The 15,374-nt window shown below is 38.6% G+C and overlaps 1 long non-coding RNA gene across 3 annotated transcripts in view; it reads right to left on the minus strand.

The window, feature by feature from the left end:
- Positions 1-11,373, minus strand: part of LOC115856871 (uncharacterized) — a 233,437-nt gene extending 222,064 nt beyond the window's left edge. For all 3 annotated transcript variants that reach the window (XR_004041039.2, XR_009559890.1, XR_009559889.1), the window contains exon 1: positions 11,196-11,373. This is a non-coding gene — a long non-coding RNA (uncharacterized lncRNA). The remainder of the gene's footprint in view (positions 1-11,195) is intronic.
- Positions 11,374-15,374: the final 4,001 nt, after the last annotated feature.

Raw genomic sequence — 15,374 nt, forward strand, 5'->3', positions numbered from 1 at the left:
ACCGCAGGCCCGCCCCGCACTCCGTGCCCCTCCCTCCCCGCCGGCCTGAGTGCGCCAGAGCCCCCGAATCAGCGGCTCTTTTAACCCCATCCTGTCTGAGCAAAAAACAGACGCCCTCCAGCGACCTACACGCAGTGGCAGGGCCAAATCCAAAGCTGAGCCCTGGGAGCTGTGAGAACAAAGAAGAGAAAGGGAAATCTCTCCCAGCAGCCTCAGAAGCAGCGGATTAAAGCTCCACAATCAACTTGATATACCCTGCATCTGTGGAATACCTGAATAGACAACCAATCATCCCAAATTAAGGAAGTGGACTTTAGGAGCAAGATCTATGATTTTTTCCCTTTTCCTCTTTTTGTGAATGTGTATGTGTATGCTTCTGTGTGAGATCTTGTCTGTATAGTCTTGCTTCCACCATTTGTCCTAGGGTTCTATCCGTCCATGTTTTTTTTTTAAATTTTTTTCTTAATAATTAATTTTAATAACGTTATTATACTTTACCTTCGTTCTTTCTTTCTTTCTTTCCTTCCTTCCTTCCCTCCTTTAGACAACAAATCATCCCAAATTGAGGCGGTGGTCTCTGACAGCAAGATTAATGATTTTTCCCCATTTACCTCTTTTAGTGAGGGTGTATGTGTATGCTTCTGTGTAAGATTTTGTCTGTATAGCTTTGCTTCCAACATTTGTCCTAAGGTTCTATCCGTCCCTTTTTTTTTCTAAATAAGAATTTTTTAATTCAATAACTTTATTATACTTTATTTTTACTGTATCTTCTTTCTTTCTGTCTTTTTTCCTTCTTTCCCTCCTTCCTTCCTTCCTCCCTCCCTCCCTCCCTCCTTTCTTTCCTTCTTGCCTTCTTTGCTTCTTTCTTTCTTCCTTCCTTCCTACCCTCCTTTCCTTCTTTCTTTCCTCATACTTCTACTAATTCCCTCTACTTTTTCTCCCTTTTATCCTGAGCCGTGTGGATGAAAAGCTCTTGGTGCTCCAGCCAGGAGGCAGGGCTCTGCCTCTGAGGTAGGAGAGCCAACTTCAGGACACTGGTCAACAAGAGACCTCCCAGCTCCACATAATATCGAACGGCGAAAATCTCCCAGAGACCTCCATCTTAACACCAGCACCCAGCTTCACTCAACGACCAGCAAGCCACAGTGCTGGAAAACCTATGCCAAACAACTAGCAAAACAGGAACACAACCCCACCCATTAGCAGAGAGGCTGCCTAAAATAATAATAAGGCCACAGACACCCCAAAACACACCACCAGACGTGAACCTGCCCACTAGAGAGACAAGATCCAGCCTCATCCACCACAACACAGGCACTAGTCCCCTCCACCAGGAAGCCTACACAACCCACTGAACCAACCTTAGCCACTGGGGACAGACATCAAAAACAGGAGGAATTACGAACCTGCAGCCTGCAAAAAGGAGACCCCAAACACAGTAAGATAAGCAAAATGAGAAGACAGAAAAACACACAGCAGATAAAGGAGCAAGATAAAAATGCACCAGACCTAACAAATGAAGAGGAAATAGGCAGTCTACCTGAAAAAGAATTCAGAATAATGATAGTAAGGTTGATCCGAAATCTTGGAGATAGAATGGACAATAGAATGGACAAAATGCAAGAATCAGTTAACAAGGACCTAGAAGAACTAAAGATGAAACAAGCAACGATGAACAACACAATAAATGAAATTAAAAGTACTCTAGATGGGATCAATAGCAGAATAACTGAGGCAGAAGAACGGATAAGTGACCTGGAAGATAAAATAGTGGAAATAAGTACTGCAGAGCAGAATAAAGAAAAAAGAATGAAAAGAACTGAGGACAGTCTCAGAGACCTCTGGGACAACATTAAACGCACCAACATTCGAATTATAGGGGTTCCAGAAGAAGAAGAGAAAAAGAAAGGGACTGAGAAGATATTTGAAGAGATTATAGTTGAAAACTTCCCTAATATGGGAAAGGAAATAGTTAATCAAGTCCAGGAAGCACAGAGAGTCCCATACAGGATAAATACAAGGAGAAATACGCCAAGACACATATTAATCAAACTGTCAAAAATTAAATACAAAGAAAGCATATTAAAAGCAGCAAGGGAAAAACATGAATAACACATAAGGGAATCCCCATAAGGTTAACAGCTGATCTCTCAGCAGAAACCCTACAAGGCAGAAGGGAGTGGCAGGACATACTGAAAGTGATGAAGGAGAAAAACCTGCAGCCAAGACTACTCTACCCAGCAAGGATCTCATTCAGATTTGATGGAGAAATTAAAACCTTTACAGACAAGCAAAAGCTGAGAGAGTTCAGCACCACCAAACCAGCTTTACAACAAATGCTAAAGGATCTTCTCTAGGCAAGAAACACAAGAGAAGGAAAAGACCTATAATAACGAACCCAAAACAATTTAGAAAATGGGAATAGGAACATACATATAGATAACTACCTTAAATGTAAATGGACTAAATGCTCCCACCAAAAGACACAGATTAGCTGAATGGATACAAAAACAAGACCCTTATATATGCTGTCTACAAGAGACCCACTTCAGACCTAGAGACACATACAGACTGAAAGTAAGGGGATGGAAAAAGATATTCCATGCAAATGGAAACCAAAAGAAAGCTGGAGTAGCAATTCTCATATGAGACAAAATAGACTTTAAAATAAGGACTATTAAAAGAGACAAAGAAGGACACTACATAATGATCAAGGGATCGATCCAAGAAGAAGATATAACAATTTTAAATATTTATGCACCCAACATAGGAGCACCTCAATACCTAAGGCAAATACTAACAGCCATAAAAGGGGAAATCGACAGTAACACATTCATAGTAGGGGACTTAAACACCCCACTTTCACCCATGGACAGATCATCCAAAATGAAAATAAACAAGGAAACACAAGCTTTAAATGATACATTAAACAAGATGGACTTAATTGATATTTATAGGACACTCCATCCAAAAACAACAGAATACACATTTTTCTCAAGTGCTCATGGAACATTCTCCAGGATAGATCATATCTTAGGTCACAAATCAAGCCTTGGTAAATTTAAGAAAATTGAAATTGTATCAAGTATCTTTTCTGACCACAATGCCATGAGACTAGATATCAATTACAGGAAAAGATCTGTAAAAAATACAAACACATGGAGGCTAAACAATACACTACTTAATAATGAAGTGATCACTGAAGAAATCAAAGAGGAAATCAAAAAATACCTAGAAACAAATGACAATGGAGACACAACGACCCAAAACCTGTGGGATGCAGCAAAAGCAGTTCTAAGGGGGAAGTTTATAGCAATACAAGCCCACCTTAAGAAGCAGGAAACATCTCAAATAAACAACCTAACCTTGCACATCAAGCAATTAGAGAAAGAAGAACAAAAAAACCCCAAAGCTAGCAGAAGGAAAGAAATCATAAAAATCAGATCAGAAATAAATGAAAAAGAAATGAAGAAAACAATAGCAAAGATCAATAAAACTAAAAGCTGGTTCTTTGAGAAGATAAACAAAATAGATAAACCACTAGCCAGACTCATCAAGAAAAAAAGGGAGAAGACTCAAATCAACAGAATTAGAAATGAAAAAGGAGAGGTAACAACTGACACTGCAGAAATAAAAGAGATCATGAGAGATTACTACAAGCAACTCTATGCCAATAAAATGGACAACCTGGAAGAAATGGACAAATTCTTAGAAATGCACAACCTGCCAAGACTGAATCAGGAAGAAATAGAAAATATGAACAGACCAATCACAAGCACTGAAATTGAAACTGTGATTAAACATCTTCCAACAAAGAAAAGCCCAGGACCAGATGGCTTCACAGGCGAATTCTATCAAACATTTAGAGAAGAGCTAACACCTATCCTTCTCAAACTCTTCCAAAATATAGCAGAGGGAGGAACACTCCCAAACTCCTTCTACGAGGCCACCATCACCTTGATACCAAAACCAGACAAGGATGTCACAAAGAAAGAAAACTACAGGCCAATATCATTGATGAACATAGATGCAAAAATCCTCAACAAAATACTAGCAAACAGAATCCAACAGCACATTAAAAGGATCATACACCATGATTAAGTGGGGTTTATTCCAGGAATGCAAGGATTCTTCAATATACGCAAATCCATCAATGTGATAAACCATATTAACAAATTGAAGGAGAAAAACCATATGATCATCTCAATAGATGCAGAGAAAGCTTTTGACAAAATTCAACACCCATTTATGATAAAAACCCTGCAGAAAGTAGGCATAGAGGGAACTTTCCTCAACATAATAAAGGCCATATATGACAAGCCCACAGCAAACATCATCCTCAATGGTGAAAAACTGAAAGCATTTCCACTAAGATCAGGAACAAGACAAGGTTGCCCACTCTCACCACTCTTATTCAACATAGTTTTGGAAGTTTTAGCCACAGCAATCAGAGAAGAAAAGGAAATAAAAGGAATCCAAATCGGAAAAGAAGAAGTAAAGCTGTCACTGTTTGCAGATGACATGATCCTATACATAGAGAACCCTAAAGATGCTACCAGAAAACTACTAGAGCTAATCAATGAATTTGGTAAAGTGGCAGGATACAAAATTAATGCACAGAAATCTCTGGCATTCCTATATACTAATGATGAAAAATCTGAAAGTGAAATCAAGAAAACACTCCCATTTACCACTGCAACAAAAAGAATAAAATATCTAGGAATAAACCTACCTAAGGAGACAAAAGACCTGTATGCAGAATATTATAAGACACTGATGAAAGAAATTAAAGATGATACAAATAGATGGAGAGATATACCATGTTCTTGGATTGGAAGAATCAACATTGTGAAAATGACTCTACTACCCAAAGCAATCTATAGATTCAATGCAATCCCTATCAAACTACCACTGGCATTTTTCACAGAACTAGAACAAAAAATTTTGCAATTTGTATGGAAACACAAAAGACCCCGAATAGCCAAAGCAATCTTGAGAACGAAAAAAGGAACTGGAGGAATCAGGCTCCCTGACTTCAGACTATACTACAATGCTACAGTTATCAAGACGGTATGGTACTGGCACAAAAACAGAAAGATAGATCAATGGAACAGGATAGAAAGCCCAGAGATAAACCCAAGCACATATGGACAGCTTATCTTTGATAAAGGTGGCAGGAATGTACAGTGGAGAAAGGACAGCCTCTTCAATAAGTGGTGCTGGGAAAACTGGACAGGTACATGTAAAAGTATGAGATTAGATCACTCCCTAACACCATACACAAAAATAAGCTCAAAATGGATTAAAGACCTAAATGTAAGGCCAGAAACGATCAAACTCTTAGAGGAAAACATAGGAAGAACACTCTATGACATAAATCACAGCAAGATCCTTTCTGACCCACCTCCTAGAGTAATGGAAATAAAAACAAAAATAAACAAATGGGACCTAATGAAATTTCAAAGCTTTTGCACAGCAAAGGAAACCATAAACAAGACCAAAAGACAACCCTCAGAATGGGAGAAAATATTTGCAAATGAAGCAACCGACAAAGGATTAATCTCCAAAATTTACAAGCAGCTCATGCAGCTCAATAACAAGAAAACAAATAACCCAATCTAAAAATGGGCAGAAGACCTAAATAGACATTTCTCCAAAGAAGATATATAGACTGCCAACAAACACATGAAAGAATGCTCAACATCATTAATCATTAGAGAAATGCAAATCAAAACTACAATGAGATATCATCTCACACCAGTCAGAATGGCCATCATCAAAAAATCTAGAAACAATAAATGCTGGAGAGGGTGTGGAGAAAAGGGAACACTCTTGCACTGCTGGTGGGAATGTGAATTGGTTCAGCCACTATGGAGAACAGTATGGAGGTTCCTTAAAAAACTACAAATAGAACTACCATATGACCCAGCAATCCCACTACTGGGCATATACCCTGAGAAAACCAAAATTCAAAAAGAGTCATGTACCAAAATGTTCATTGCAGCTCTATTTACAATAGCCCGGAGATGGAAACAACCTAAGTGCCCATCATCGGATGAATGGATAAAGAAGATGTGGCACATATATACAATGGAATATTACTCAGCCATAAAAAGAAACGAAATTGAGCTATTTGTAATGAGGTGGATAGACCTAGAGTCTGTCATACAGAGTGAAGTAAGTCAGAAAGAAAAAGACAAATACCGTATGCTAACACATATATATGGAATTTAAGAAAAAAAATATCATGAAGAACCTGGGGTAAAGCAGGAATAAAGACGCAGACCTCCTAGAGAACGGACTTGAGGTTATGGGGAGGGGGAAGGGTGAGCTGTGACAGGGCGAGAGAGAGGCATGGGCATATACACACTAACAAACGTAGTAAGGTAGTTAGCTAGTGGGAAGCAGCCGCATGGCACAGGGATATTGGCTCGGTGCTTTGTGACAGCCTGGAGGGGTGGGATAGGGAGGGTGGGAGGGAGGGAGACGCAAGAGGGAAGACATATGGGAACATATGTTTATGTATGACTGATTCACTTTGTTATAAACCAGAAACTAACACACCATTGTAAAGCAATTATACCCCAATAAAGGTGTTAAAAAAAAAAAATAGGCAGAGGACCTAAATAGACATTTCTCCAGAGAAGACATATTGATGGCCAAGAGGCACATGAAAAGATACTCAACATCACTAATTATTAGAGAAATGCAAACCAAAACTGCAATAAGGTATCACTTCACACAGGTCAGAATGGCCATCTTTAAAAAATCTACAAACAATAAATGCTGGAGAGGGTGTGGAGGAAAGAGAACCCTCCTACACTCTTGGTGGGAATGTAAACTGGTACAGCTACTATGCAGAACAGTATGGAGGTTACTTTAAAAAGTAAAAACAGAGCTACCATATGACCCAGCAATCCCACTCCTGGGCACATAGCCAGAAAAAAACATGGTTCGAAAGGATACATGCACCCCAATGTTCATAGCAGCAAGACATGGAAGCAACCTAAATGTTTATTGACAGATGAGTGGATAAAGGAGGTGTGGTACATATGTAAGGGAATGTTACTCAGCCATTAAAAACAATGAAATAATGCCATTTGCAGCAACATGGATAGACGTGGAGATTATCATACTAAGTGAAGTCAGAGAGAGAAAGAGAAATATATGATACTGCTTATATGCAGAATCTAAAAAAAAATGATGGAAATGAACTTATTTCAAAACAGAAACAGGCTCACAGAGTTAGGGAAGGAACTTATGGTTACCAGCAGGGAAGGGTATGGGGAGGGATAGATTGGGAATTTGGGATTGACATGTACACAGTGCTCTATTTAAAATACATAACCAACAAGGACCTACTGTATAGTACAGTACTGGCTCAATACTCTGTAATAACCTAAATAGGACAAGAATTTGAAAAATAATAGATACATGTATATGTATAACTGAATCACTTTGTTATACACCTGAAACATTGTTAATCAACTATACTCCAATATAAAATAAATTTTTAAAAAAAATTCAGATTCATGTGCTTCACCTTGGACCAGCCAAACAGGATTTCATACATAGAGTCCAGCAACCTGCTTATTAAATAAACACCTCATGTTAATCTTAGCCACACTGTTTTGGGAACTACTGCAACTATCAAGTTTCATCTAATTCTGTATATTCTATCTTTTCAATGTTTCGCAACCATTTCTCTCCTTTCCTATGGCCTCTACCCTAGTTTAAGCCTGCTTCATTTCTTAGCTGGACATCTGTAATAGGATTTCCTTGCCTCTAGGATATTTTCCACTCTAATTCATCCTGCACACAGGGGCCTTTTTAATCTTACTAAATCACAGCTCCACTCATTTAATGTGACAAGAACTTATTGAGAGCATACTATATACCAGGTGCTCTAGGGCAGAAGGTTCTAAGTGGGGTTGATAATCAGAATCATTAAGTGGGAGAAACCTTTTAAAAACAGAGATTCTCTAGCATTCCTCCAGGCCTACTAAATTAGAATCTATAGAGCCAGAGTTGAGAAAAGTTTATTGTTAAAAAGTTCCCCAGGTGACTCTGATACTTTTGAGCAACACTAGACTGGAGCATATAAAGATTAAAACATTCTTTTATATTTCAGATTGTACTGGGGGAGTTGTGAACATATGCAAATAACTAACATACAACACATTGGTTAATGTGTACCAAGTGCTACAAGAAAGAGTAATTCTAATTGCATTAAACACTTTTAGTAACTCGCCAACCTGGAAGAAATCTTTTCCTCCTCTAATTTCCCACAGTACTTTATAATTCTCTTACAGTCTCATTTTTATCTTGCACTATAATTATTTTTGTATATGTCTCCTGTCCTTTACACTTGCATTTGAGATCAGAACCTTGGCCTTATCAGAGCACAGAATCTGACAAAGAATTTTTTTTCAGAGTTCTAATTTATTTACAGGATAAAGCTGTATCCCCCAAAATACTAAACTATGCATGGTTATGCATTTAATAAATTATGTCAAAAATTGGATGTCCTTGTAACTCTTGGATATACGTGGCTAAATTTATGGATTTTAATCTCAGCAAGGCACTTAGTACAGTTCCTTCAATAAAGCAGGTACTCAATAAAAAAGTTATGTGTGAACCAATGGGATCTGGGGAAAATGTCTTTGGATATGCAAAAACATACTTAGTATGACCAGTATCTACTTAAGAGGTTATAGATTCCAAATGAAATAACATGCCGGTGGTTTTTGCAAACCAGATCCCTATGAGCCAAAACCAATCAGCTGTTTTTCTTTGTTTGTTTGGATGACCCAGTATTTTGTTGGTGTGCTGGGATGTGTGTGTGTGTGCGTTGTGTTTTTTGTTTTTTGACAAATTTTAATTTGAATGTCTTTGGGCAAATATTCTCTGACTTACCACAGGCTCTCCCACTCCCTATTACCTTATGCTAATCTGATGTACACAATTATGTTATCTATAGGTCTAAAGATGAGAGTTCTAATGATGACAGACAACTGCTCCCAATCATTTCTTCTTTTTGAGTGTTGGTTATTGTTATGGACTGAATTGTGTCCCCCCCCCCACAAATTCATATGCTGAAGTCCTAATCCCCAGTACTTCAGAATGCAACCATATTTGGAGAGAAGGTCTTTAAAGAGGTAACTAAATTAAAATGAGGTCTTTAGGATGGGCCCTAATCCAATATGTCTGATGTCCTTATAAGAAGAAATATGGACACAGATGTGTATGTCCATGAAGTAAAGACCATGTGAAGACAGAGGCAAAACTACATGCCAAAGAGAGAGGCTTCAGAATGAAATCAACCCTGCTGACACCTTGATATTGGACTTTCTAGCCTCTAGAATTGTGAGAAAATTAATTGCTGCTGTTTATTCCCTCAGTCTGTGGTATTCTGTTACAGCAAACCTAGAAAACTAATACAGCTACCAACTATATTTAATACTAATCTTAACTTAGGCATTTTTACATCAGAATTATGTTTACCATGTTCAAGTCATTCTGCCAGGTACAGTGGTGAATACAACTCTAAGTAGCTTAGAATCTAGCAGATGTGGCAAACTATATGTAAGATACATTCATCAACATAAATGATAAAAACTTTACCAGTCCTAAAGAACAAAAAAGCCAAATAAAGAGTATATTTATAATTCTATAGGTGTTCTGGAGGGAGAGAGTTAACTATGGGTTACAGCTCAAAAAAATTCAAAATGTGACCTGGGTCGTGAGAGATTAGTAAGATTCAACCAAGCAGAGGGGAGAGGACATTTAGGTGAGGGGAATGGAGAGTACAAAGTCAAATGCTACTAGAGAACATTGTTTTTCCCAAGTAAATCTACCTTAGATTCAGGTCTCCTTTCTTGGCTTTCTAAACTCTATAACCACTATATATTTCTTAATTAATGCCTAAATCCTTATAAAATTTAGGCATTTTCCCCCTGCAGATAAATAACAGTATAACTGACTTTGTTCAGTATAATACTGACATGCAAAGGATGGTCTGGTTCATCTCTAAAGCCTCTTGGGCTTCTGCTGAGAGTTGATTTTATTTTCAAATGGTCTATGAGGGCAATAAGCATCTCAAAGAACATTCTCTTTTGAAATCTGGCCATTTTTTTGATCTCTTGCTTGTCAAATCTCATCACAGTAGATGGCTCCACAGTGCAGGTGGCCTGTGTTTTCTTAAGTGCCTCTTCTCCTGAAGAATGTGTTACTCTGTTCATTAATGTTTCATACCTAAGTATTCTAATATATTTAATTTTTTATTTAATGAAATTTCTAACCTTCAGGCTGAGTAAGTTATTTGGAATGTTTCATCCAAGCTGCTGGAAAAGTGCTCAATAGCAAGGAGTTTTAAAGATGGAATTTTAAGAAAGGGGTTGGCAGGAACCTAAACACATATAGATCTAAGCTTTCACAAATGCTTCCCTGTCTTAAGTGTAGAGGAAGAAATTCTTCTTGATAAGCAGGTAAGTTCTGCTGAATTTTTCTTTTAGATTTTGGAGACAAGAATTTAACGACTTTTGTTTCGTTAAAAGATGTGTTTCAAAGCTGTAAGTTTTTTTTAAAAGTATTATTTGTCTGTAGAAAGCCTTACTTCTCCTCCATCATTTCAACAATGCTTACGTTCTTCCATAAATGAGAGACTTATGTGAGACCATTATCGCCAAGAGATACACGTTGAACCAAAGGAGCCATGCATAGCACCTGGTTTCAATTATTTTAGATTCAAGTGATGATCTAAGAAAAGAGGAGCCTCAGCTTAATTAGTTTGATTGCTGAAATGGTCTGGATTCAAAGCACCTGCCCATCTTACCATCTAACTTCAGACTTACAGGAGATTAAGAACTTAAATTAGAGAAGCTTTTAGACTGTTACATAAAATTTTTAAATTAAGCTCTTTAATACCCGGTTTAGATGAAATTTGACGGATGAAATTTGACGGTCAGAAATAACTAGAATTTTAAATTTAAGCGTAACTCAAGTTGCACCCAATATTTAAAGACTACAAACTGTGTACGATACAGTAAAAATTCACACGGTAAACCATTACTAAATGTTTAGAAATCCAAATTTTCACCTTTTCCTTTTTTTAGTACCCGCTCCCCGGGTGACAAAGTGGACTCAAGTTTCCGTTACCCCTTACCCAACAAGGGGTGATGGTACTACACGCTTACCTTGGGGAAACAACTTGCACTTTATAAATGGACAGGAAAATCGTTTGGTGAGAGAGAAGGCTAAAGGAAACGAAGGCCGGTGGCGTGACCGTAGCACAGGCCCGCGGTTACTCTTGAGGAGACGACCTCAGCTCCAAACCACCTTGACCACCTAACACGACCGCTTTTCCCGCGGCGTCTCGCCTTCCGGCTGTAAGTCACCACAGCCCGCCCACCGGAAGCCATCGTCTTGGCAGCGCAGTTTGGTCCCACCCCATCACTTAGCCCCGCCCACCGCCTTGTACGCTTGCGGCTAGCCGGGCTTCGATTGGTCCATCTGTCCTTCACTCTGGGAGACGTTCCGGGCTGCGAGGCTCTGGAACTCTTACTTGAATTTGTGGCGCGGAGAGTTCGTGAGGTAAGGAAGGCAGATGTGTGTCTTGCTGGAGCCGACAAACTGGGTGGTGAGCGACCCTGACGGGAGAAGGACGAAAAGGGCGGCCGAGGTGCAGGGACGCTGAGTCAAACAAGCCGCCTCGAGATGAGGGGCTTCAGCCGGGCTGCTTCCCTCCCTGAGGCAGCCCCGCTGTTCGCTTCCTCGCAGCCTCTAGGTTCTTCTCTCACGTCGTTTTCCTCGCGTCTCAGAGACAACGCGCCCGCCCCTATTCTGTCGCCCCTGGAGGGAGGCTCCTCCTGACGCTCCCTTTTCCTCTTCTTTCGCCAACGGTGTCTCTCAGTTCCTTCCCTCCCCAGTAGCGACCCTCCGACCCTGCCGTGCTAACACCTCCCCCAAGCGTACTTGACTCCCCCAGACTTCTTTCGTAATTATATCCGGCTCTCCATCACCAACACTGTCAGAAACTTTCTACCTGCCCTTGACAGTGTGGAAAAGACTCCTGAGCAACCTGGGGAGCGCCCCACATCTCACAAACTGAGTCCAGAACGTTCCTTATCAAGGAATAGGATGCTGCTGTCCACTTCTTCCCAACTGGGACGCTTTTCCAGTGGAAAGCGGCAAGTGCAAGCGCTGTATAAAGCGCTACAGAAATGTAAGATCTTGTCCCAGTTGCTGACTCTGAATGATTGGATTCCTGTCGAAAACAGGATTATTTTGTTCTTGGTCTGACCCTGTTAACACATACGTTTCGTTTTGGCGTTATGAATACTTTCCAGACCTTAGAACAAAGCCAATAGGTCTGTTGGGGTACAGTGAAACTGAGGCTTCATCGGTAACATAAAAAACAAGCAAAAAAACACTGATTGAAAAGTGTTCTCTTCATTAACCTTCTGTGTCTATTATGATCTGACTCCCCCCACTACATCCCTATCGACTGAATTTCAAGTTGAAATTCGGAACCACTTAAAGAGTTTTATAGCATAAATGGACATCTTTTCCTATATCCCCTGTCTATGACTATGAAAATCTTCTATTTTCTTTCTAATCTTATCATTCAATTTGATTTTCTGTATGTCCAGCCTCTGGAACAGAGGTTCTTTTTTTGTGTGTCTGTGTGTGTGGGGGGTCATAGTCCCCTTTAAGAAGCAAGGAAAACCTTGAATCTTTTGTATAGAATATGACACATACACACAAAAATTTTGTATCAATTTCAGGGAGTTTTAAAGTCCACTCTGAAGTACCGATTTCCATAGAACCTAAGTCCAGTTCTAGAAGTGTATTTATATTTCTTAAAAAGTAGAAATAGTTAAACAGCCAAAGCAGCTAAGTGCTTTACTTCTTAAAAATGGCCGTCCCTGGTGGCGCAGTGGTTGAGAGTCCGCCTGCCGATGCAGGAGACGTGGGTTCGTGCCCCGGTCCGGGAGGATCCCGCCCGTGAGCCATGGCCGCTGGGTCTGCGCGTCCGGAGCCTGTGCTCTGCAACGGGAGAGGCCAAGACAGTGAGAGGCCCGCATACCGCAAAAAAAAAAAAAAAAAAAAGGCCGTCATTTAACTTCTGAATTAAGACTTGTTCTGAAGAAAGTTGGGATGGGAAAGCTTGAAGAAGTTGTATTAGTAGCACCACTTTCAATTGAGCACTGGGTTAATAATTTAGAGAAGTCACTGAAATGCTTTCTAAAATTAAAGGAAGGTCATTCACAGATGAGGGTATGGGCACACAGGTATACAAGAAGTAAATTGACAAGATGTTGTATCTTTTTGCATTAACATAAAAATTAGGAGAATACTTGATCAACATCAAGAGTTAAAATATTTTTTGTGCCTTAATGTTTTGGATGTCTTATAGTAAAATGATTTTTATCGTGAAATTCCACTAGCTTGTTCTGAATATAATTTACATCATCAAACATTACTTTTTCACATTAGAACTTTAGTTCACCTGAAACTTAGTTTTGTGTATGATGTGAGAAATGGTTTTAACTAAAACTTTTTTGTTGTTTTGTTGCTGTTTGGAAAACATTGGCCCATGGGCCAAATCTGACCCACTATGTTTATGTAAATAAAATTCTGTGGGAACACAGGTACATCCACTTGTTTACTTGTTATCTGGGTGCTTTTGTGCTACAATGTTGGAGTTGAGTAGTTGTGACAGAGACTATATGGGCTTCAAAGCCTGATATATTACTGTCTGGCCCTTAACAGAAAGAGTTTGCCAACCTCTGGAATAGGACATCCTTTCCTCACTGAATGGATGATGTCATGTTCCCATACAGTTTCTACATATATATGTATATATGTGTATATATATATATATATATACACACACATATATACATATATGTGTGTGTGTGTGTGTGTGTTTGCCTTTGTTTTTGAGCTTTTCTAGTCTGTTTCATTTGTCTCGCCCTGCACATATAACATAGTGTTTTAAATTACCTTATCTCTAAACTAAGACAATATTCAGTAGGGTAAACTGCTCTCTTTACCCCCTATACCAAGTTGTTCTCTTGTCTTATTTATTCTTGGCCCTTAGATCTTCCATATAAATTTTTATGATCAGTTTATTAAATACCATGAGAAATCTTCTTGGGGTTTTGATAGGAATTGCTTTGAATATACACATTAATTTGGGAAGAACTGTCATCTTTACAATATTCAGTCTTTCCATCCATGAACATAGTATATCCTGATTGTTTTGTCTTTTAATGTGATCTTAAAATTTTTTTCTTTAGAGTGTTCCATAAGGGAAATTGGTCTTCGTTTTGCTTTCTTGTGATTTTCTGATTTTAGCATTAGGGCAGTGCTGTCTGACTTCTTTAAATGGTCTGAGATGTGTTGTATTCTTCTCTATTTCCTGAAAGATTTTGTATAGGATTGGTATTATTTTTTGTTAAAGATTTGATAGAAAACACCAGTGCATCCATCCAGGCCTGGTGCTTTCTTTTTGAGGAGGTTTAATGAAATTCGGAAAATGAGTGTAAATTCTATTGGCCTACATCTTACCATTTCTGGCACTCTATCTCTTCTTGTAGATCCAAGTTTTCATTTGTTTTCTTCAGTCTGAAGAACTTCCTTTAACATTGCTTATGGTATGGCTTGTTGGTAATGGATTCTATTAGGTTGTGTTTTTTTTTTTACTTGAAAAGGTTTTTAGTTCACTTTCATTTTTGAAACATTTATTTTTAAGCTGGATATATAATTGTGTTTTTTAGTACATTAATATTCTATTTTTTTCTGTCTTGTGTTGTTGTTAGTAAGATATTTGGAGTCATTCTGATCTTTGTTCTCCTGTATGTAATGTGTCTTTTTTCCACCCCCTGGCTGCTGCTTTTTATTAAAGTCAGTTTTATTGAGGCTTAATTTACGTATGGTAAAATTCACTCTTTTTAGGAGTATAGTTCTATGAATTTTGATAAATATAAGCAATTGTGAACTACTACCATAATCAAGATATGGAGTATTTCTGTAGTCTATAAATTTACCTCATGCTCCTTTATCATCAATTCTCAGATCCCATACCTATACCCTAGCAACCACTGATCTGATATCTGCCACTATACGTTTGTACTTTGAGAACATGATGTTAATGGAGTTCTGTAGTATGCAGCCTTTTATGTCTGGCTTCTTTCACTTGGCATAACGCATTTAAGATTCATTCATGTTGTTGCATGTATCAGTAGTTTATTCCTTTTTGTGTGTGAATAGTACTCCATTATACATATGTACCATAATTTGTTTATCCATTAGCCAGTTAATGGACATTTGGGTTGTTTTAAGGTTTTGGCTGTTAGTAATAAAGCTGC

Source organism: Globicephala melas, chromosome 19, assembly GCF_963455315.2.
Source record: "Globicephala melas chromosome 19, mGloMel1.2, whole genome shotgun sequence".
In the NCBI taxonomy this organism is placed as follows: domain Eukaryota; kingdom Metazoa; phylum Chordata; class Mammalia; order Artiodactyla; family Delphinidae; genus Globicephala; species Globicephala melas.